Raw genomic sequence first — 20,626 nt, forward strand, 5'->3', positions numbered from 1 at the left:
CCCACCACCACACCTGGCTAATTTTTGTATTTTTAGTAGAGACAGAGTTTCACTATGTTGGCCAGGCTGGTCTCGAACTTCTGACCTCAGGTGATCCTCCCGCCTTGGCCTCCCAAAGTGCTGGGATTACAGGCACGAGCCACCATGCCCACCGCCGCCACTGCTTCTTTTGTGTTAGGTACTTGGAGGTGTACCATTCTGATTTCCTTCTCTTTAAATATATATTTTGTTTTTTAAAAATTATTTGCCCTAGGGATTACAATTAACATCTTAATTCATAACAGAATTCTGATTAATTTTCACGGTATCCAAAAACTTTGCTTTTATGTTGGCTCATCCCCCATCTTGTTCTGATTAAAAATTACATACATATACATTGTGTGCACTGACATATATTTATAATTATGCAGTTATTTTTTAAATCATTTGAAAGGGAAAGAAGAGTTACTAAACCAAAAATGTATTATTAATGGTGACTTTTACATTTGCATATGTAATTACCTTTACTGGTATTCTTTATGTCTTTTTTTTTTGAGACTGGGATCTCACTTTGTCACCCAGGCTGGAGTGCAGTGGTGTGATCTTGGCTCACTGCAACCTCCACCTCCCAGGTTCAAGCGATTCTCCTGCCTCAGCCTCCTGAGTAGCTGGGATTACAGGTGTACGCCACCATGCCAGATTAATTTTTGTATTTTTAGTAGAGACAGAGTTTCACCATGTTGGCCAGGCTAGTCTCGAACTCCTGATCTTGGAATCTGCCCGCCTTGGCCTCCCAAAATGCTGGGATTACAGGCATGAGCCACTGCACCGGGCCTATTCTTTATCTCTTTACATGGATTCAAGTTACTGTCTAGTGTTCATTTATTCCAGCCTGACTCCCTTTAGCATTTCTTAAATGGCAAGTCTACTAGAAGTAAGCTATCTTGGTTTTTGTTTATCTGGGAACATCTTAATTTCTCCTTTTTTCTTGAGAAATTGTTTTGCAAGATATACAATTTTTGGTTGACAAGTTTTTCTGTTTCTTTTAGCACTTTGCATATATCATCCCACTACCTTTTGGCCTTTGTGGTTTCTGATGAGAAGTCCACTGTTAACTTTATTGAGGATCCCTTGTATATGAGTTGCTTTTCTCCCTACTTTCAGGATTTTCTTGTCTTTTTTTTTTTTTTTTTTTTTTTGAGACACAGTCTTATTCTGTTGCCCAGGCTGCTGGAGTGCAGTGGTGCAATGTTGGCTCACTGCAACCTCTGCCTCCTGGGTTCAAGCAATTCTCCTGCCTCAGCCTCTTGAGTAGCTGAGACTACAGGAACCCACAACTACGCCTGGCTAATTTTTATATTTTTAGTAGAGACAGGGTTTCACCATGTTGGTCAGGCTGCTTTCAAAATCCTGACCTCAGGTGATCCACCCACCTGAGCCTTCCAAAGTCCTGGGATTACAGGTGTGAGACACCAAGCCCAGCCTTCTTCTTGTCTTTAACTGTTTGATGATAGTGAGGCTTGATATGGATCTATTTGAGTTTATCTCACCTTGAAAAAACTTTTTTGAGTTTCTTGGATATGTAGATTCATATCTTTTGCCAAAAATTTGGGGAAATTTTGGCTATTATTTACTGAAATGATCTTTCCTCCTTACTCTTTCTCTCATATTCCTCTCTGACTCCCATTGTACATATATCGGTATGCTTGATAGTGTCCCACAGCTTTAAGGCTTTGTTAATTTTTTTCTTTATTCTTTTTTCCTTTCCTTTCCTCCAATGGCATAATTTCAATTGACTTATCTTTAAGTGTGCTGATTATTTTTTCTGTCTTCTCAAATATGCAATGAAATTTCTCTAGTGAATTTTAAATTTCAGATGAAATTGGGTTCATTCAGGGTGTTATGGCTGTAGATGGAATTTTTAATTTCAGTTATTGTTCTTTTCAACTCTAATCTTTCTATGTGGTTCCTTTTTTTTTTTTTTGAGACAGTGTCTCCTGTCACCCAGGCTGGAGTGCAGTGGCACGATTTCTGCTCACTGCAAGCTTCACCTCCTGGGTTGACGCCATTCTCCTGCCTTAGCCTCCTCAGTAACTGGGACTATAGGCGCCCGCCACTACGCCCGGCTAATTTTTTTGGATTTCTGGTAGAGACAGGGTTTCACCGTGTTAGCCAGGATGGCCTCGATCTCTTGACCTCATGATCTGCCCACCTTGGCCTCCCAAAGTGCTGGGATTACAGGTGTGAGCCACTGTGCCAGGCCTATTTGGTTCCTTTTTATAATTTCTCTTTATTTCTCATTTCTATTTGGTAAGATATCATGCTCATAGTTTCCTTTGGCTCTTTGACCATGGTTTTCTTCAGCTCTTGAGCATATTTAAGACTCGATTCAAAGTCTTTGTATAGTAAGTCCAATGCTTGGGCTTCCTTTTTTTTTTTTTTTGAGACGGAGTCTCGCTCTGTCGCCCAGGCTGGAGTGCAGTGGCTGGATTTCAGCTCACTGCAAGCTCCGCCTCCCGAGTTTAAGCCATTCTCCTGCCTCAGCCTCCCGAGTAGCTGGGGCTACAGGCGCCCGCCACCTTGCCCGGCTAGTTTTTTGTATTTTTTAGTAGAGACGGGGTTTCACCGTGTTAGCCAGGAGGGTCTCGATCTCCTGACCTCGTGATCCGCCCGTCTCGGCCTCCCAAAGTGCTGGGATTACAGGCTTGAGCCACCGCGCCCGGCCAATGCTTGGGCTTCCTAAGGATGAGTTCCTATTAATTCCTTTTTTTTGTCCCTGTGTATGGGCCACACTTTCTTTGCTTCTTTGCATGCCTTGTAGCTTTTTTGTTGAAAACTGGACATTTCAAATATTATAATGCAGCAACTCTGGAAATCAGATCCCCCCTCACCGGGGATTGTTGCTGCCATCTAAGTGTAATTGCTGTCATTCATTTGGTGACTTTTCTGAACTAACTTTGTATAACCATCCCTTTCCTGTTTCTCAACTGAATTTTCCAATTTTTGTGCTTTTTGTCTCTGTTTCTCTAAGCTTCATTCTAGCTGATTTCCTCAGATCTATCTTTCAAGGAACTAACTCTTTCTTCAGTTTTGTCTAAGCTTGTTTTCCGAGACGGAGTCACACTTTGTCACCCAGGTTGGAGTGCAGTGGTGTGATCTCAGCTCACTGCAACCTCCGCCTCCCGGGTTCAAACAATTCTCCTGACTCAGCCTCTCGAGTAACTGGGATTACAGGTGCGCACCACCATGCCTGGCTAACCCTTTCCCTAAGATTTAAATTTCCATGTAGCTGGTATTTTTTATTTTTCAAAGTTCTGGGATTATTTTCAAACCTTCCAGAAAATTTCGTTAGTCTTTTTAAAAAAAGTTTATTTCATGTTTTTAATCCTTTTACACACACTTATTTTATTGTCTTGGGGCTCCTTCTCTGTGGCCGGGGATATGAGGGAACACAGACAGGGCCATGGTGTCCCAGGACAGCAATGCAGAAAGCCTTCCTGTGGATGGCAAAGCCAAGATGGGCTGGCACACCATCTCCTAAACCATCAGCTTCAGAAATGCCAAGAGCACCTACAAATTCAGCAAGGATCCCAAGAGATTTATAGGACCTTCCAGGCCAGCTCTCTCTCCATTACATCATGATGACTGATTTTTAAAACCAAACTCAATTTTCCCTACCTAGTAATACCTATTTGCCACAGAAAAGTGGAAAAAAACCAATGATGAAAAAGAAAAATAAAATTACCCACGATGTTTATTACCCATATATAGCTGCCATGACCACACCACCCCGTCTCCCTGGCTCCCTTTCCTGCCTGCGTTTTCTCCCTAGCACGGAACACCATCAGGCACACTGTATGTTTTAGTTATTTATGATCGTCTGTCTGTCCCTAGGAGGGGGTCAGCTAAGGCTTTGTCTTGTTCATTGTTGAATCTGCAGTGTCAGGAGGTGAGAGCATAGAAACTCCATCAGTACCTCGGGAGTGAACGAACGAATGAATGTTCTAGCTTATGAGAGAGTATTTGTACTTCGTTTATCCTCACACCAATCCTATGAGGTAGGTGGGGGTTTTTTTTGTTGTAGTTTGTTTGTTTGTTTTTTTGAGATGGAGTTTTGCTCTTGTTGCCCAGGCTGGAGTGCAGTGGCGCAATCTCAGCTCACTACAACCACCGCCTCCCAGGTTCAAGCGATTCTCCGACTTCAGCCTCCCAAGTAGCTGGGATTACAGGCATTAGCCACCATGCCTGGTTAATTTTGTACTTTTAGTAGAGACAGGGTTTCTCTATGTTGGTCAGGCTGGTCACAAACTCCCGACCTCAGGTGATCCACCCACCTCGGCCTCCCAAAGTGCTGGGATTATAAGCATGAGCCACCGCGCCTGGCCTATTTTTTTGTTTTGTTTTGTTTTTTGTTTTCCGAGACAGAGTCTTGCTCTGTCACCCAGGTTGGAGTGCAGTGGTGCGATCTCAGCTCACTGCAACCTCTGCCTCCCAGGTTCGTTCAAGCAATTCTCCTGACTCAACCTCCCGAGTAACGGGGATTACAGGTGTGCACCACCATGCCTGGCTAATTTTTGTTATTTTTAGTAGTGATGGGGGTTTCACCGTGTTGGCTAGGCTGGTCTGAACTCCTGACCTCGTGATCTGCCTGCCTTGGATTACAGGCGTGAGCCACTGCGCCTAGCAGAGGTAGGTATTTATTGTACCCATCTTACAGATGTGAAGACTAAGACTCAGTGGGGGTCACCTGTCCTGTCTTTTTTTTTTTTTCTTTCTTTTTCCAGACAGGGGTCTCACTCTGCCGCCCATGCACTGGAGTGCAATGGCACAAACACAGTTCACTGCAGCCTCAAGCTCATTGGGCTCCAGCGACCCTCCTGCCTCAGCCTCCTGTGTAGCTGGGACCACAGGTGTGCACCACCACACCCGGCTAAATTTTTGATTTTTCACAGATACTGGCACTCACTTTGTTGCCCAGATTGGCCTCCAACTACTGGGCTCAAGCAGTCCCCTACCTCAGCCTCCCAAAATGTGGGATTGCAGGTGGAAGCCCCTGGGCCCGGCCCACCTGTCTTCTTGTCCTGCCTGCCTCCTTTTGACTGTCTTTCTGCAACCAATTTATGCAGCTGCAGCACAACTCTCTCTCCCTGTTCACCTGGGCTCCCAGGTTATACCAGAGACCTTTCCACTCCATGTCTTTAAGGACTTTACTATTATTTTTGTGCAAAAATTTTCCATGTTGTGGACGAGAAGAACAGGAAAGTGAGAAGGCTCAACTCTAAGTTCCCTCCCTTCCGTGGGGCTCCCCACCCTTTTCTTTTCTTTTTATTTTTTTGAGATAGAGTTTTGCTCTTGTTGCCCAGGCTGGAGTGCAGTGGCACAATCTCGGCTCACCATAACCTCTGCCTCCCGGGTTCAAGTGATTCTCCTGCCTCAGCCTCCTAAGTAGCTGGGATTACAGGCATGCACCACCACGCCTGGCTAATTTTATATTTTTAGGAGAGATGGGGTTTCTCCATGTTGTTCAGGCTGGTCTCGAACTCCTGACCTCAGGTGATCTGCCCACCTTGGTCTCCCAAATTGCTGGGATTACAGGTATGAGACACTGTGCCCAGCCTCCCCACCCTTTTCTAAGAGAAGTTTAATGAACTTAGATCTGGGCATTTACTTCCTCAAGTTAATGCCTCACCTTCCCCTACCAAGGTGCAGTCTTCTGGAATATATTTTGTAAATGAAATATGAAGCCATATTTGGGTTCATGGCTCAGGCTAGTAATTTAACCTCACTGTGCCTCCATTTTCACCTGTAAAGTAGACATAATCATCCCTACGTCATCGAACTGTTTCGGGATTCAGTAAAATGGTGTACATAAGGCTGTTGACACAGGGCCTGGCACATAGTAAGCACTAATTATTGTATAATTAAAAACCTCTGCTCCGCCACCCTCCAGAGTGCTCTGTAGCCCAGCCTCTGCTTGGTGGAGACAGAAATTCATTTTCTTAAAAAGTTGTGCTGAGAGCTGCTCAATCCTGGGGAAAGACACATGATAATGAAACTTTCAAGAAACTGATGAATAAATTTCAGTGCCATAATGTAACTGCTCAGTGCCTTAAGGCAGGATCCCCAACCCCGGGGCCTTGGACTGTTACTGGTCCATGGCCTGTTAGGAACAGGGCCACACAGCAGGAGGTGAGCAGTTGCGAGCGAGCATTCCCACCTGAGCTCTGGCTCCTGTTAGATCAGCAACGGCATTAGATTCTCACAGGAGCACAAACTGTACTGTGAACTGCACATGTGAGGAATCTAGGTTGTGTGCTGTTTATGAGAATCTAATGCCTGATGATCTGAGATGGAACAGTTTGATTCTAAAACCATTATCCGTCCCCACTCATCCATGGAAAAATTGTCTTCCATGGTCCCTGGTGCCAGAAAGGCTGGGGACTGTTGCCTTAAGGGGCATTATGGGTGAAGGAGGAGGAGGCAGCTGAGGCCCTGGCTCCTGTACTGGCTGGAGCCTGGCTCTGGGGCCTCCTTTAGATGTGAGCACGTGGCTGCTTCACTGGTAGAGCCTGGGCTACACTGAGGTTTGCAAATAGAGGCTGGAGGGCAGGACAGAGGTGCAGAAGAGAACATTTATTCATTCAACAACTATGTATTGAGCACCCACTAGGTACCAGATACTGTTGAAGGATGTTTAGGGATATCTCATGGACAAGGTGCTTTGCTGTCATAGAACTGTGAGACAGTCCACAAGGAGGCTCAGGAAGTAAAACGTCAAGGTAGACAGGTGAGTGGTGGCCAAGGAGGCAAAGGCAGCAGCCTGCTCCCGATCACAGTCCCAGCCTTTGCACACGCCCTGCTCCCTTCCCAGAGCTGCGAGATCAGGTTCTATTTTTATCCTCCTGTGACAGGAGAGGAAACCTGGGTCGGGGAGATTAAGTGGCTTCACTTGGGAAACTCAGCAGTACCAGAGGTTGAAACTCCAAGAGCTGAGGCTAGGAAGGGAGAGGATGATGGGCTGTTGGGGGCTGGAGGGGACCACAGAGCCACCCCAAATCCCTTCTCAATGTCAGCCCTGCTGGCTTTCAGCTGTTTGCCACTGTGGCCCCTAAACTAGTCCTCAGAGATAGTAGCACAGGGGCTGAGATGCTCAAATGAGAGTTTCTGTCCTGTTCCCTTACAGATTCTGCTTCCGAGACTTCTCCAGCCTCAGGAAAGTTGGCTCCATGGAACCATCCGGGCCACTCATGAGTGGGTGGGCAGTGGGAAGGGAAAGAAGAAGGGGATCTTGGTTCTTCCATCTGAGCCAGTGCCCAGGGAGGGCCTGGGTTCCTGCCATACTCCTGGGGGTCATCTTAGGGCAGTGGGAGGACCATCAGGGTTGGGGGCATTTGGTCAGCAGCCTCAGACACATTGGCTGGTCAGGGCAGCCTGCTGTGTGCATGCACCTGGGCTCCTTGAGGTCAAGACCAGGTGGAAAGGCTTTTTGTTCTGGCCTCGGAAGGAGTGCAGTGGGGTCTGTGTAGGTGGTGAGGTGGCCATCCTGGTGGCCAGGGTGCTCAAGATACCCAAGGAGATGAGATGCAGACAGCAAGAATGGGTTGCAGCCTCCAAGGTGGCTAACACAGAAGCCTGTAGTTTGAGGAACTACACTGGGGCTTTGGGGACACAACCAGGATGGTAGTTCTAAGGGACCTGCCTGCAGATCTTCACCTCCCATACTCCCCCTCCCCAACCTTCCTGTGCCTGAGGACTGCACTTTGTCCATTTTGCCAACTACAAAGGCACGGCTGGAACCTTGTCCTAGAGTCTTGCCCTGGAGTGTAAGAAGGTCCTGGGCTCCCAGCAGAAACAGAGGGGCAGGGCTGGGAAAGGTGCTGGCTTCTCCTGCAAACTCATCCTAAGACCCCAGGGCTTTGGGGTCTCAGCCCTCCTGCAAATTGGCTTCATGACCTTGGGCAGGACCCTTTGCCTCACTGAGCCTGTTTCACCTGTCAGCCTGGAACAGAACACCTGCCTTCTGGGTGTGCATGGGGTTGAATTGTCTCTATGCTGGCACTCACCTTGTGAATATTGCATAGATGTGTGCATTCCAGGCAGTGGAGCTGCTGCTCAACTTGGAATACACCTGGGGACCCCAGGAGCTTGGGGTTGGTGCAGCCCACACAAAGAAAGTCGACCTTGCAGTTGGCAGGTTCAGCAGGCACCGAGGAACCTTGTTTTGTTTTTGACTTTTTTATTGGGGTCAATATACACAACATGTAACCACCTTAAGTTACAGCTGGATTAAAATTGATTTATGTGGCCTGGTGCAGTGGCTCACGCTTGTAATCCCAGCACTTTGGAAGGGCGAGGTGGGCGGATCATCTGAGGTCAGGAGTTTGAGACCAGCCTGGCCAACACGGTGAAACCCCGTTTCTACTAAAAAATATAAAAATTAGCCGGGCATGGTGGCGGGTGCCTGTAATCTCAGCTACTCGGGAGGCTGAGCCAAGAGAATCGCTTGGACCCGGGAGGTGGACGTTGCAGTGAGCCGAGATCGAGCCACTGCACTACAGCACTCCAGCCTGGGTGACAAGAGCGAAACTACTTCTCAAACAAACAAACGAAATTGATTTATGTGTAAACCCAAGTGGTCATCACCCAAAACAAGATGCAAAACGTGTCCACGGGCTGAACCTCTCAAGATACAGAAAAAGGGCCAGGGGTGGCCCTCTCCCAGAATCTCAGCTTGGAAACCTGGTATCTAGTTGCTGCCCCTCACTGGGCAGATGGGGAAACTGAGGCTTGGGGCGAGAATGTCCCCAGCCCGAGCTGGGAACACCCCTAACTCTTCGCCAGCTCTGGGGACTTGGCGCCCTCTCCAGCCACAGCGAACTTGGGCGCCCGAGCCCCAGCAAGTCAGGGGTGGGGGAGATGGGGACACAGAGGGCGCGGCTGAGCGCGGCTCCTCCCCGGGCGGGGCCGACCTGCCCGCGCGCGCCGACGCCCCGCCCCCCCCGCCCCGCGGGCGCGCTCCCGTCAGGCTAATTAGGCGCGCGGTTTGTTTACAAACACGGGCTCCCGGCAGGTGCGCGCCGCCCCGCCCGTGCGCGGCCGGGGTTCGAGGGTGGCTCTCGTGGGCCCCGGGGTGTCCGGGCGGGGGCCGCGGTGCTGGCTGCATTCCCGCTTCTTCCACGCCGTCCTGGGGTACCGGAAAATCCGCCGCCAGGCGCCGTCCCCGACACCGGGTGGGGAGAGCCGCGCGGGCCCGGGCGGGGAACGGCCCACGGGGTCCCAGCGTTGCTGCCCTGCCGGGCGGGGGTCGGGCCCCGCCCCCGCGCGCCCCCCGGGCCAGGCCCGCTCTCGGCCGGGTCGGCGGGGCGGGCGGGGGCGCGCGGGGCGGGGCGCGGCGCCGGCGGGGCCGGGACATGTAGTCCGCGCTCTGCGGCCTCCCCTGGGCGGCCCCGGCGCGGGCCCGGCCGCGGACTACGACTCCCGCCAGGCGCCGCGGCGTAGCGCATGAGCCCTGCTCGGCTCCGGCGCGTCTATTATGCTGCCGGGGCCGGCGAGCCAAAGAGGAGCCGGCCGCGCGGGCCGGGAGGGGACGGCCGCCGGAGCCGCGAGGCCAAGTACGCCTTTCTCTTGCTTCCTTGCGCGCGCGGGGCGGCGGGCGGCGGCGGGTCGGGCCGGGCAGCGCGGCCCGAGCGCCCCGCGCAGGCCGCCGGCGCGTCCGGGGGAACCGGGAGCCCGGGGCCGCCGCTGCCGCCGCCTTTGTGCGCGGCCACGATGCAACAAAGCGCGGCGGCCGCCCGGGGTCGCGGCGGCGGTAGCGGCGGCGGCGGCGCGGACTCCGCTCCCCTCCGCCCGCTCCCGCCTGGCCGCCTCCGTCCCGGACTCGGGGGCGTCGCTGCGGCCGGGGCGCGCAGCCCGGAGTTGGCGCGGCCCGCGCGCCCCGCGCCAGCCCGGCCTCCGCGCGCCCTCCCTCACGGAAGGGATTTTTTTCCCCCTTTCCTCCGCCCGCCATCTTTCGAAGGGGGGAACCCAGGGAGGACGCGGAGGGGGAAGGTGCGCGCGGCGGCCCCGGCCTGCGGCCGTGCGCTCCGCGGCGCCACTTTCCCCGCGCCTGTCCCGCCGGCTTCTCTCCAGAGCCGTTGCTGGGGCCCGCGCCTGGGGACCGTCGCCGCGCGCCGCTGCCGGGGCGGGGGGCAAGGCTGGGCTCGGGCCTGGGCTCTGCGCGGCCTCCTCCCAGAGTTACGGGCCCAGAGCTGACTTTGAGCCCTCCTGAGTTGTCGGATTATTGCACCCAAACCAGGGGGAGACCCAGTTCCCGTTTTGAAATCAGCCTGAAAATAGCTTAATCCGGGCGAGGGCGAGTTGGAGCGGGAGGGTCGGGGGCGCTTCCCCTCCTTTCCACTTTTGGGGGCCGCCGGAGTGACAACGTGATACAAGCCCATCCGGGGAGAAATGCGCACCCCGAACCTTGTACACCCACATGGCCCTGGTGGGCTCCCTGTGAATAAAGCTGGGGCGTGCGGGAAGTCTCATTCCACCGGTTGCTCGTATGGGGGCAGGGCCGGGATGGGGGCTTCGCGCGGCCTCCTTTCCCTCGAGGGCGGGCGTCCCAGAACTCGGCCCGCCGAGACCCACCGGGGGCAGGGACCCGGCGTCCATCGTGTGAGTTCCTCCATTGGACCCAGTGCTTGAGTGGTTGCGATCCTTAATTTTGGTTGAAAGCTTTCTGCTCAGAAATATATAGCTGGGGTTTCTCTCCCTTACATTAAACTTGGCCATTGTCTACAAAAGTTAACCAGGAGGGGAGACTGTAGTGCATTGGTGGGCAGAGTAATTGGACTGGAACTGCAAGAGACAGCTTCGCGTGTCCTGCCCTCCCCCGCCCTCCCCTGTGAGAAGAAACAGAAGAGGAAAAGAATTTTCTTTTTCCCTCCTCTTTTGTAGGCTTTTCCCCTTACTCTTTCCTTTAAAATGGAGGTTTTTTTTCTGGGTCCATGCAGTGGCCCCGGGGAGATTCTGAAATCTATGCAAAGTTGTGTGGCATTTTTCTGGGGAAAGTAGTTTGTTACTGGCTTCCAGCGGGGTCTAAGGAAGGTCTAAATCCCGCAAGGGGCTGGCCTCAGGGGTTAGGGACACCTCCCTCCGGGGTCCTTCCCTGGCCACCCTGATGCAGCCTCTCATTTGCAAATAAAAGTCTGTGTTTGCCGTTTTCTCTGTTGAGGCCTTGATGTGTGCTGGTGGTTACTGATCAGGAAAGATAAGGCACTCGCTGTGACGGGACAGGCTGCAAGCGAGCGAGGGGCGTTTCTTTCTGACCTTCCCGGTAGCCTCGGAGGCCCAGTGCCCCAGCAGGGCACCGGGTGCCTGGAAAGACTGTGGGAGGAGCTCCAGCCTGAGCCCTGCCTCTGGGACATCCGGGGAGGAGGGATTTCAAAAGCTTTCTCCGGGTGGGCAGTCACTCCCGTTTTTATTTTTGTTTTGTTTTTAGAAAGCAGAGTAATTACTTTCCTTTGACAACTCGCGCCTGCGTCGGAAGTGAGTGAGCTTTGAATGAAGGACGGGACTTGCAAACACTCCGTGCCCTACACTCTGGAGTAGTCATACCCAGAAAGTGAAAGTGGGGGTGTGCGAAGCGGAGCAGCCAGGCCTGCTGCATGCAGCCTGCGGTCCCTTCCTCTGCCCTCTTCCTCCAGGCTCTGGAGGTGCCAGCCGCAGGAGCCCTGTGCACCAGGCGGGCGGTGATGGCCTCGTCCCATTCCTGGTGCCACCAGGAAGTGCCACCACTTTCTCTGAGGCATGGTGGCTCGGGGTTTCCCAAGTGGGGTGATTGGCACAAAACCAACAGCTGTGCTGTGTCTGTTCAGCCGCTCGTCCGCCCAGTTCTCCGGTAATGGGGCGGGGTGTGGGGAGCCGGGGTCTACCTTTCCCGGCGTTGCTGCCTGGGAGGTGGGGGCTTGCCTGAAGTCATGCTGCAGGTCTCTTGGTTTTCAAAGCAGTTAAAGCAGTTGGTCAGAGGATCCTCCTCCTGCTTCCTTGACCCAATCATCAAGGTATAACTGACCTGACGGGGTTCCTGTCCTAGGGCAGGTTCCTTTTTTTTTTTTTTTTCCCCCTTGAGATGGAGTCTCGCATTGTCACCCAGGCTGGAGTGCAGTGGCACCATCTCAGTTCACTGCAACCCCCACCTCTCGGGTTCTAGTGGTTCTCCTCCTTCAGCCTCCCAAGCAGCTGGGATTACAGGCGTCTGCCACCATGCACCGCTATTTTTTTTGTATTTTTAGTAGAGACGGGGTTTCACTATGTTGGCCAGACTGGTCTCAAGCTCCTTACCTCGTGATCCACCTGCCTTGGCCTCCCAAAGTGCTGGGATTATAGGCATGAGCTACCGCGCCTGGCCGGCAGGTCCCTTATACCACAAAGCCAGTGTCTGGTTGAAGCTAAAAGGTAGCTGGATGAATCAAGGCAGAATGCAAGGCTTCTTGCCATAAGAAGGTTTTGGAACTAGTTGGTCTGCCTGGGGCCTTCCTGACCCCTGTGGCTCCGCCCCCTTGTTGGAGCAGAAGAGATGTACAGGTGGCAAAGCATGATGGGGCGCCAGGTGCATTTGGGTCAGCATTTGCCAAGAATGGCGTTGCTCCTGTGTTTTTGTTGGTACTGCCACCTTGTAGAGGTGCCCAGCTGGTGGTGGAGCATAGGGCTTTCTTTGCCTCTCCATTCTGTGAAATCATGGGCCCCTGTGCCTGGGCCTCCCTGCTCCGGTTCCTGGACTCCTGCCATCTGAGATGCTTGAGGGCTTGCTTATTTGTTTGTTTGTATTTTTAGTAGAAATAGAGTTTCACCATGTTGGCCAGGCTGGTCTCAAACTTCTGGCCGTAATTGACCCACCCGCCTCAGCCTCCTGAAGTGCTGGGATTACAAGCATGAGCCACCATGCTCGGCCACGATCCTTAAGAGCTCATTTATTTATTTATTTGAGACAGAGTCTCATTCTGTTGCCCAGGCTGGTGTGTCATGGCATGATTTCCCCTCACTGCAACCTCCACCTCCTGGGTTCAAGCAATTCTCCTTGCCTCAGCCTCCCAAGTAGCTGGGGTTGCAGGTGCCTGCCACCACGCCTGGCTATTTTTATTTTTATTTTTTGGTAAAGATGGAGTTTCGCCATGTTGGCCATGCTGGTCTTGAACTCCTGACCTCAGGTGATCCACCCATCTGAGCCTCCCGAAGTGCTGAGATTATAGGTGTGAGCCACCATGCCCGAGAGCTCTTTTAAAGAGAAAGTGTCACATTTTGGGCCATTCACCTGTTGATGGTTTAAATTGTGAGTCTTCTGGCCACTGCTGATTGAGCTCCCAGTGGAGACAGGACCTGTGCGTGTGATTGGAGGCTCGGACCCTGTTGTGTCTGTGCTGTTGGCTGTCTGCATCTGGCACCAGCCTGTGGCTGTTCCCTGAGAGTCAGTTCACAGGCTGCCTCCTCGTGGGGCCTTCGGAGCCTTGTGTTGGGAAGACGGGGCTTGGAACATGCCCCCGCCCCCCTCCTTGCTGCAGGCCCCCAAGATACTGAGTTCGTCAGAAGTTAATGAAGTGTCGTGGGGACAACTCCAGCCACTTGGAAAAGTGTCCTGCTGAGGGTGCGGTGATGTTCAGAAGTTGCCGGCTGGGTCTTTCTGAGTGTGGCTTGTTAACCAGCTGCAGCATTTCCCAGAGCACCCGGTGGACTCAGGTGTGATCTGCAGAGGCGGCTGCTGGTTGGGCCTGGAGTCTGGGGCAGAGGGAGTGCCCTCGGTGCACCTATGAGGACCTGGGGCTCCGAGTCGGTACCTGGGAGCTGTGGGCTCGGGGGCGGGACGTCCTTAGCCTCTGTGTGAGCACTGACCGAGATGAGGCACAGATACATCTGTGTGGGGTGCCTGGCCCCTGCAGGAGTGTTGAGTGTTGTAGCTATAACCTGTCATGTGGCAGAAGGAAGAAGAATCTGCCATAAGCGGCTGAGGGGATGCCCTCCCTGTGGCATTCGTCCCTGCAGCCCTGGCCTGACAATCCTACAGGGAGCAAAATGTGCAAAGGGGCACCTGTGTGAGCCTGCGGGTCCACGGTGCCACCCGCCCCCATCTGCCCACACCACAGGACGGAGCCCTGGGTGCGCTGACCAGGCCCTTGCTGGTGCCAGGGGCTGGGTAGGAGACAAGGGTCAAGCACAGTGGCTCTGTGGGTTGTGGACTCACAGACAGGTGTGCTGCACGCCCACGCTCTGCTCTTAGCTCTGCCTCCGGTCTGTCCCTGCAACAGACCTGGGGGCGCCCTGCAGTCCTCCGTGTTTGTGGTTGGGGGCGGGCAGAGAACATGGACGAGATAACCAAGGGGATGGTCTAGCTGTGGCCCTGCTGGCCCCTTGTCCTGACTTGGCATGGCTGGGTGGGAGAGCGGTAAGGCCAGGCTTGACTCCTTGGCCGGGGTGTTTTGTGAGTTTGGTTCTCGGCAGGCCGGCCGAGAGGAGATGGAGCAGACATGGGTGCTGGGTGGGCCCACCGCAGCTTTGTTTTAGGAAGTGCACGGTCGGCGGAGTTCCAGGGCCTGACCCTGAGGCTGTGTCCCTCTGAGAGCACGGTGTCCCCTTCCCTGTAAAGGGCCAGGTGCTGTCCTCACTCACTGCCCCTCTGAAGAGAGTCCCCTGGCTGAGTCGTGGCTCTCCTGCCATTCCCAGCCCTGTGGGAGACCCTGACTACGTGGCAGTGGCCTGGGGTTGGGAGGGCCCAACCCGTGTCTATGGGGCTGGCTTCCTCGTTCCCACTGTGTGCAGAGGAGGGTCCCACAGGGGTAGAGAGGCGGGTGGGGACAGAGCTTGGAAGAGGTGATAGGGTGTGGCTAGAAGGCTGTGGGGCGTCATGGCAGGAAGGGAAACCTTCTGAGAGGCCATTCTCCCAGGGCCGTGGGGCCATGGAGAAGCACAGGCCCTGGGTTCAGAAAGCAGGAGGCGTATGAGGTCTTAGGTCTGGAAGGCACTGGGGGGTGCAGAATGGGGAGAACTGTGGGGTACAGGGGATAGTCACGGGAGAGGCGGTACTGGCAGCTGCAACCTGCCCAGTGCGTCTGGGGCCATGCCCCAGGACAGCTCCACCAGTCCGCTGAAGCACCCGGGGACAGGGCTGGGTCTGTAGACAGGCGGCCAGGCAGCTGTGGGAGAGCAAGTGTGCTGTGCATGGGGGGCTCACGGCACCGGGCAGAGTCCCCTGAGGAGTAGGCGCCAGGACTGGCCGTGCCTGCTCGGGTGGGGCCCATGATGCCCAGCTGCCCTCCCCAGGGCTCCTCCAGGGCGACAGGGGGCCCCCAACCCCCGACTTCTCCCCTGGCTCCACAGAAGGAAGCAGTTGGCTCCGTCTGTCACTGAAGGCAGCCCTGCCCGGACAGATCCAGTTTCCCGAGTCCTGGAGGGTGGCCCCAGGGTGGCCGCTGGTCACCACGTGGGCCAGGGAGGAGGCCCCTCTGGCCGCCTGGGGACAGGTGCTCGGTTGGCCGGGTTAGTTTCGGGTGTGGGGGCGGCAGGCTGGGGTCCCTTCTCACAGCCTCAGCTCCCTCTGCCACAGGCAATCACAGCACCACTCCCAGCATTATCCCGAGAATTCTGGGGCTGTGGGGTGCTGGCGGTGAGTCTGGCGTGGATGTCCAGCTTTGTTCAAGCTGGCTCTGGCCTTCTCTGCCTGGGTGACCTTCTGCCCCTTAACCTCTGAGCGTCCCCTCCACCTATGGAAGATGGTGCTCATCTGACCCCCACTGATGCAGGACAGAGTCCAGGAGACGGGCTGGAGTGCCGCAGTGGGGGCCACCCAGTCAGGGACATGGGGACCCTCAGGGTACAGAGGCCCAGGGCTATGGAAATCCCAGGGCTGGAGACCCCTGGGGAATGGGGAACCCCTTGGAAAAGCCTCCCTTCGTTTCCTCCAGCACCCCCACCCCTGGTTCTGGTGCTCCTGTCTCCCACCCTTTAGCTGGCAGGCCCGGCTGAGCCCCTGCAGAACTGTGTAGCCTGTCCCTCCCTGCCTCCGCTCCTCCCGACCCATGTTATAGCTGGACTGGCCTTGGCAGGCCGTCCTTCCAGCCCTGCCTGTTTGCTGAAAGCTGGGATTCCTCCTTCCTGGACCCCAAATAAGGGCTTTGTGTTCTGGGGCCAAACCAGGCTGGAGATGCCCCCATGGTCCAGCCGCTGCCCCTTGGCTGGTCTGCCCCAGGGTATGTCATTGGGGACGGCACCTCTCTGTCCTCCGTCTGTGGAGTGCCTGAAGGCTGTGCTGCTGTGCTGGCCAGGTGGTGTGTCTGCTCCTGCCTCTAGGTCCCTGCTCCCCAGGAGGGCCGTGGAACGGCGGGAGGGGTCAGGGAGGTCGCTGCCGGCTTTTCTGGGTATTTTCTTTGGTGGCAACTTTACAGATTCCCATTCCTTCCCCATTTGTCCACAGCCCTGAAACGGTCCAGGACTCAGCATCTTTTCTGATAAATTCTGGGCTGGGTCAGCCTAAAAGGGGCTGAATTTCTGCTTTTCATTCAGGTCCTCCTGCGCCCTATGGAGAGGAAGGTGGAGTCCAGGGACCTTGGGAGGGGTTCAGGGGAGCACCCACAGCTTCTGGGCCAGAGGTGTGCCTGCCTGGGGCCATACAGCAATGGTGAGGATAGGTAGGACTCGGGCCACTTCACCAACATCCCTTCCATATCCAGCACAGAGCCCCTCCTGGATAGGGCATGAGTGGGACCCAGGGAGGGGGCTAGTCAGTGTTTGGGGAGGCTGGCCACTGCCCTCCCTGGTGGCTACCTTGGAAATCTCCATGGCATTCCAGATCGTGCGTGCGTGCGTGTGTGTGTGTGTGTGTGTGTGTGTGTGTGTGTGTGTGTACTGGCTACCTTGGAAATCTCCGTGGCATTCCAGATCGTGTGTGTGTGTGTGTGTGTGTGTGTGTGTGTGTCAGGGGATTGCTCTGACATCCAGGCTAGAGTGCAGCAGTGCGATCACAGCTGACTGTGTCCTCAAGCTCCCAGGCTCAAGTGATCCTCCCAACCTCAGCCTCCTGAGTAGCTGGGATTCTAGGTGCACCACCAGGCCTGGCTAATTTTTTAAAATTTTCATAGAATCAGAGACTTACTATGTTGCCCAGGCTGGTCTTGAACTCCTGGCTTCAGGGGATCCTCCTGCCCCTCCCAAGGTGCTCGGGTCACAGGCCTGAGCCACTGTGCATGGCCTGGGTCCTTGAGGATCTCACCAGACCCACTCACTGCTGAGTTTTTTGCTCGGCGTTCGAGGACTTTTGTGGTTTGTCTGAGTTTCCTCTCTGGGCAGTTTCAGATCCTCTTGTGTCTAAGGCAGGCTGCCTGCTCACTCCGACTTTCACCCGACTGGCAAGGGTGGTCTCTGCCTCTGTGTCTGCTGGGCCCGGCAGGCAGTGCCTGTGGGCTCTATAGCATGGGCTTTGTGGGCAGCTGAGTGGGAGACCCGGGGAGGTGGGCCCCAGGGAGGATCTCTGAGCCTCCGCCTCCTCCTCTGGGAGATGGAGCTCCATCCCTGTCCTGTGGCGCCCTGGGGAGAGCAGCAATAGCACATCTGGCTCCCCAGGCCTGTCCCCAAAGGACCCACAGCTTTCCTGCCACGGTCCCAGGGATGGAGTGCGTTTGCTGAGGATGAGGCTGCTGCTGTGACAGGCAGCTAATAATGGCCGGGCTGCCTTCCTGAGGGGGCCTTGCTCACACAGCAAAGAGCCCCTCAGAACGAAGCAGCTGCCAGCAGGCTGTGTGGGAGCCCCTCACCACAGGAGGACTGAGTGGTGAAATTAGTTCTCCTGCCCTGTCTCCCACCCTTTAGCTAGCAGGCCTGGTTGAGCCCCCATACATGCTCACAGACCCTTCAGGTTCACATTCCAGCACACTGGCTTCCGGCCCCGCCAGTGTCCAGGGTCCCTGTGAGCCCTGGCTTGGCCAACCGCCCCCCCCCACCGCCGGCCGCTTCCCGAGAAGAGGAGCAAGGGTTTTCCCCCAGGAGACCACACCCCCTTCTGCTGCACATTCCCGCAGGGCAGGTACGAGGGCTGAAGGAGGGATAGCAACACGAAGGTTTCGTGTGTCTAGACTTTAAGGCACAGGGGTCTCTGGCACTGCTGCCTTCCTCCAAGTCACTCCACCTGAGTCCATCGGCCCCACCCTGCCCCACTTCCTCACAGGTGGCTCCTCAGCTTCTTCCCCATCCCATGAAGGTGGAGAGTGGGTACAAGGCAGAACCCTGGATCCCACAGTTGCTGTGAGGACACAGCATGCAGTGTGTGTGTGGAGGAACGGGGTCCTGGGGGCCTGGGGAGAAGGGAGGTGCGCCCTCTTCCCTCTGAGAAGCTTCTGCGGGCAGGAGCAGCTCTGGGCTGGCGCGTTTCTTCCAGACCCCACTCATTTTCACCCCTCATATTAGGAAGCACATTCCAGACACGTTTAATTCGTAGAACTTTCAGTCCAAATCCCTGAAAGATGAGGACTTTTGAAAGGTTATAACCACCATGCCACCGCACCCTCGGTACTAACTCTGGTTCCAGAAATACAGCCAGTGTTGAATCAGTGCCCCTTGACTCCTCCAGCAGGCTCTGCCAGCACAGCAGCCCAAGGCACAGCCACCAGTGCCCAGCTTTGCTTCACATCCAGTGCCACTGCCTACACCAGCCGTGGGGCCCAGACCACCCCTTCCTGGACTGTAAAACGGAGCCCTCTTTGGCCACCCGCCCACCCTCCCTCTTGGTGACACAGTGGGCTGAGCAAGGGACTGGACCCTTTACAGCTGATGCAAGGCTGCCCAGAGTTTGAACCTGTGTCTCTCTGCAGAAGACCGGGTTTGATTTGTGATGTCATCTCAGACCCTGGGGTAGGGGTGCGGGTAGGAGAGACACCTCCACCCCCTGAGGAAAGGCTCCCCTTGCGGGTTTGACTTTCTGAAATCCAGAAAGTTGACAGTCACGACAGGAGTAGAGGCAGGTGACACGGAGTGGTCAGACTCCGGCCTGGGGGGATAGGGCGATAGGGCTGTAACAGTGAGGGGCTGGTCCCTGGCGTCCAGACGTGATCCTTCTGTTTACTTTGTTTCTGGGAGCTGGGAGAAGTAAAGGCCATGTTTGTTTTGGGCAGATGTGTTCTGAATGTCCAACACTGCCAGCCACGCTCCCAGTGTTACACCTCTGTTCGTCCACGTGGCACCCTGGAGTGATGCAAGGTCCTCCTCCCTTTGCTGCGGCCCCGGGTGACTTGGGATCTAGGGACACCTCCTTTTCTCCCCGGCCAAGGGGGCCCATGGTCACACCCAGTGCTAGCCACTGGCTAGGACGTCCCAGCCCCCAGAATGTCCTTGCATGAGTGAAGCTGTGGCCTGTGGGGGGCATGACTCTCATGGCTGCCCATGGGCTGTGGTGGGAAGTACTCGGCAGATGACGGCCTTACTGAGCTCTCAGCACAAACCGTCTCTTAACTTCACAGCGAGGTCAGCCGGGGGTGGAGAGCCGGGCTGTGGATCCTGGTGTGCCGACACCCGGGCGCTCCATGCCTCCCTTGCAGGGCCTCTGTGTCTGGTGTGCGGACCCCATAGTGGCCCCCTACTGCCTTTCTGCATGGCCTCTGTGTCTGGTGTGCGGACCCCGTGGGGGCCCTGCAGTCAGCCCTTTCGGAGTCTCCACTGAACCTTGGGTTCTGGAGGGGCCTTGTGGCTGGTGGCTGGTCCTGCCCTGGGCTGCCTTTGTGTCCTTGCTGGCCGTTGGGGTTGGGGGGAGCAGGAGCGCCTCGTTCTTCAATTGCCCGGGGTCCTCTTGCTGTGTGGCCGCCTGCAGGCTGAGGAGCCTGGGATAGGAAGCCCAGGGTCTTGATCCTAGGCTGTGCCTCTACTGCCCACTGCTGAGTGCTTCGTGTCCCAAAGCGCCTGCGCTCAGGTGGCACTCCGGAGGTGAAGGAGGAAGGGGCCTCAGCTTAGTCGTCTGTACATGTGCACAATCATTCTGACCTTGCAGGTTTGTTGTGGGGATTGCGGGGGTCTCGGCATCAGTGAGCTGAAGGGTTTGTGGCCCTGGCCGACCACCTGTGCTGGTTGTGGTGTTCCCTCCACTGTCTGCTCCCACCCCACCTCACCCCGCAGAGGAGCCACCGACGTCTGGGCCAGAGGGCAGAGGTGGGGTGAGCATGGTGTGAAAGCACCTGGCTGTCCTGCTTGTGCGTCCTCTGGGGTGCTCAGAGGCTGGGGTAGGGTGATCCCACCACCGTCGTTCTCTTGTTGGAACCTCCACGTCGATTTGTACCTTCGTCCATCAGTGATTTTCAGCTGGCCTGGCCGGTGTCTGTTTCATTGTAATCTCTGTGTGGAAACCTCAGTTGCCTTTCACATCTCGGGGTGGGGCCCCGAGCTGCTTGCACAGACATGGAAGGTGCCTGGGCTCTGGTCGGGAAGCTGTTTGCCTCGTCTCGTTTCCGCCGCCCTAAGGGAGGTCTTTCAAGGTGGTCTGCAGGTCGCCCTGGTTCTTTCCAGCGTCTGTGTGGGGCTCCCTCGCACAGAGGCCTTCTGGTTTCTTCATCTTCTCTGGACAGTTGAGACACTGAGGGTGGCAGAGCCAGGCGCTGGCTGAGGTTTTTGTCTGTCCACCCACTGCACTTGGAGGGGA

At 55.4% G+C, this 20,626-nt stretch overlaps 1 protein-coding gene across 3 annotated transcripts in view; it reads left to right on the forward strand.

Annotated features, from left to right (window-relative positions):
• The first annotated feature begins 9,029 nt into the window (after positions 1-9,029).
• The window catches only part of BRD3 (bromodomain containing 3), a 38,282-nt gene continuing 26,685 nt past the window's right edge, over positions 9,030-20,626 (forward strand). The window contains exon 1 of one of the 3 annotated variants that reach the window (XM_033238635.1): positions 9,030-9,049. The gene's annotated coding sequence lies outside the window, so the exon portion shown is untranslated. Of the gene's footprint in view, positions 9,050-9,443; positions 9,591-20,626 lie in introns of those variants that run through there. The other 2 variants (XM_033238637.1, XM_033238633.1) reach the window with 2 other exon arrangements.

The sequence above is a fragment of the Trachypithecus francoisi genome, unplaced genomic scaffold (genome assembly GCF_009764315.1).
Source record: "Trachypithecus francoisi isolate TF-2019V2 unplaced genomic scaffold, Tfra_2.0 Lachesis_group16, whole genome shotgun sequence".
NCBI lineage: Eukaryota > Metazoa > Chordata > Mammalia > Primates > Cercopithecidae > Trachypithecus > Trachypithecus francoisi.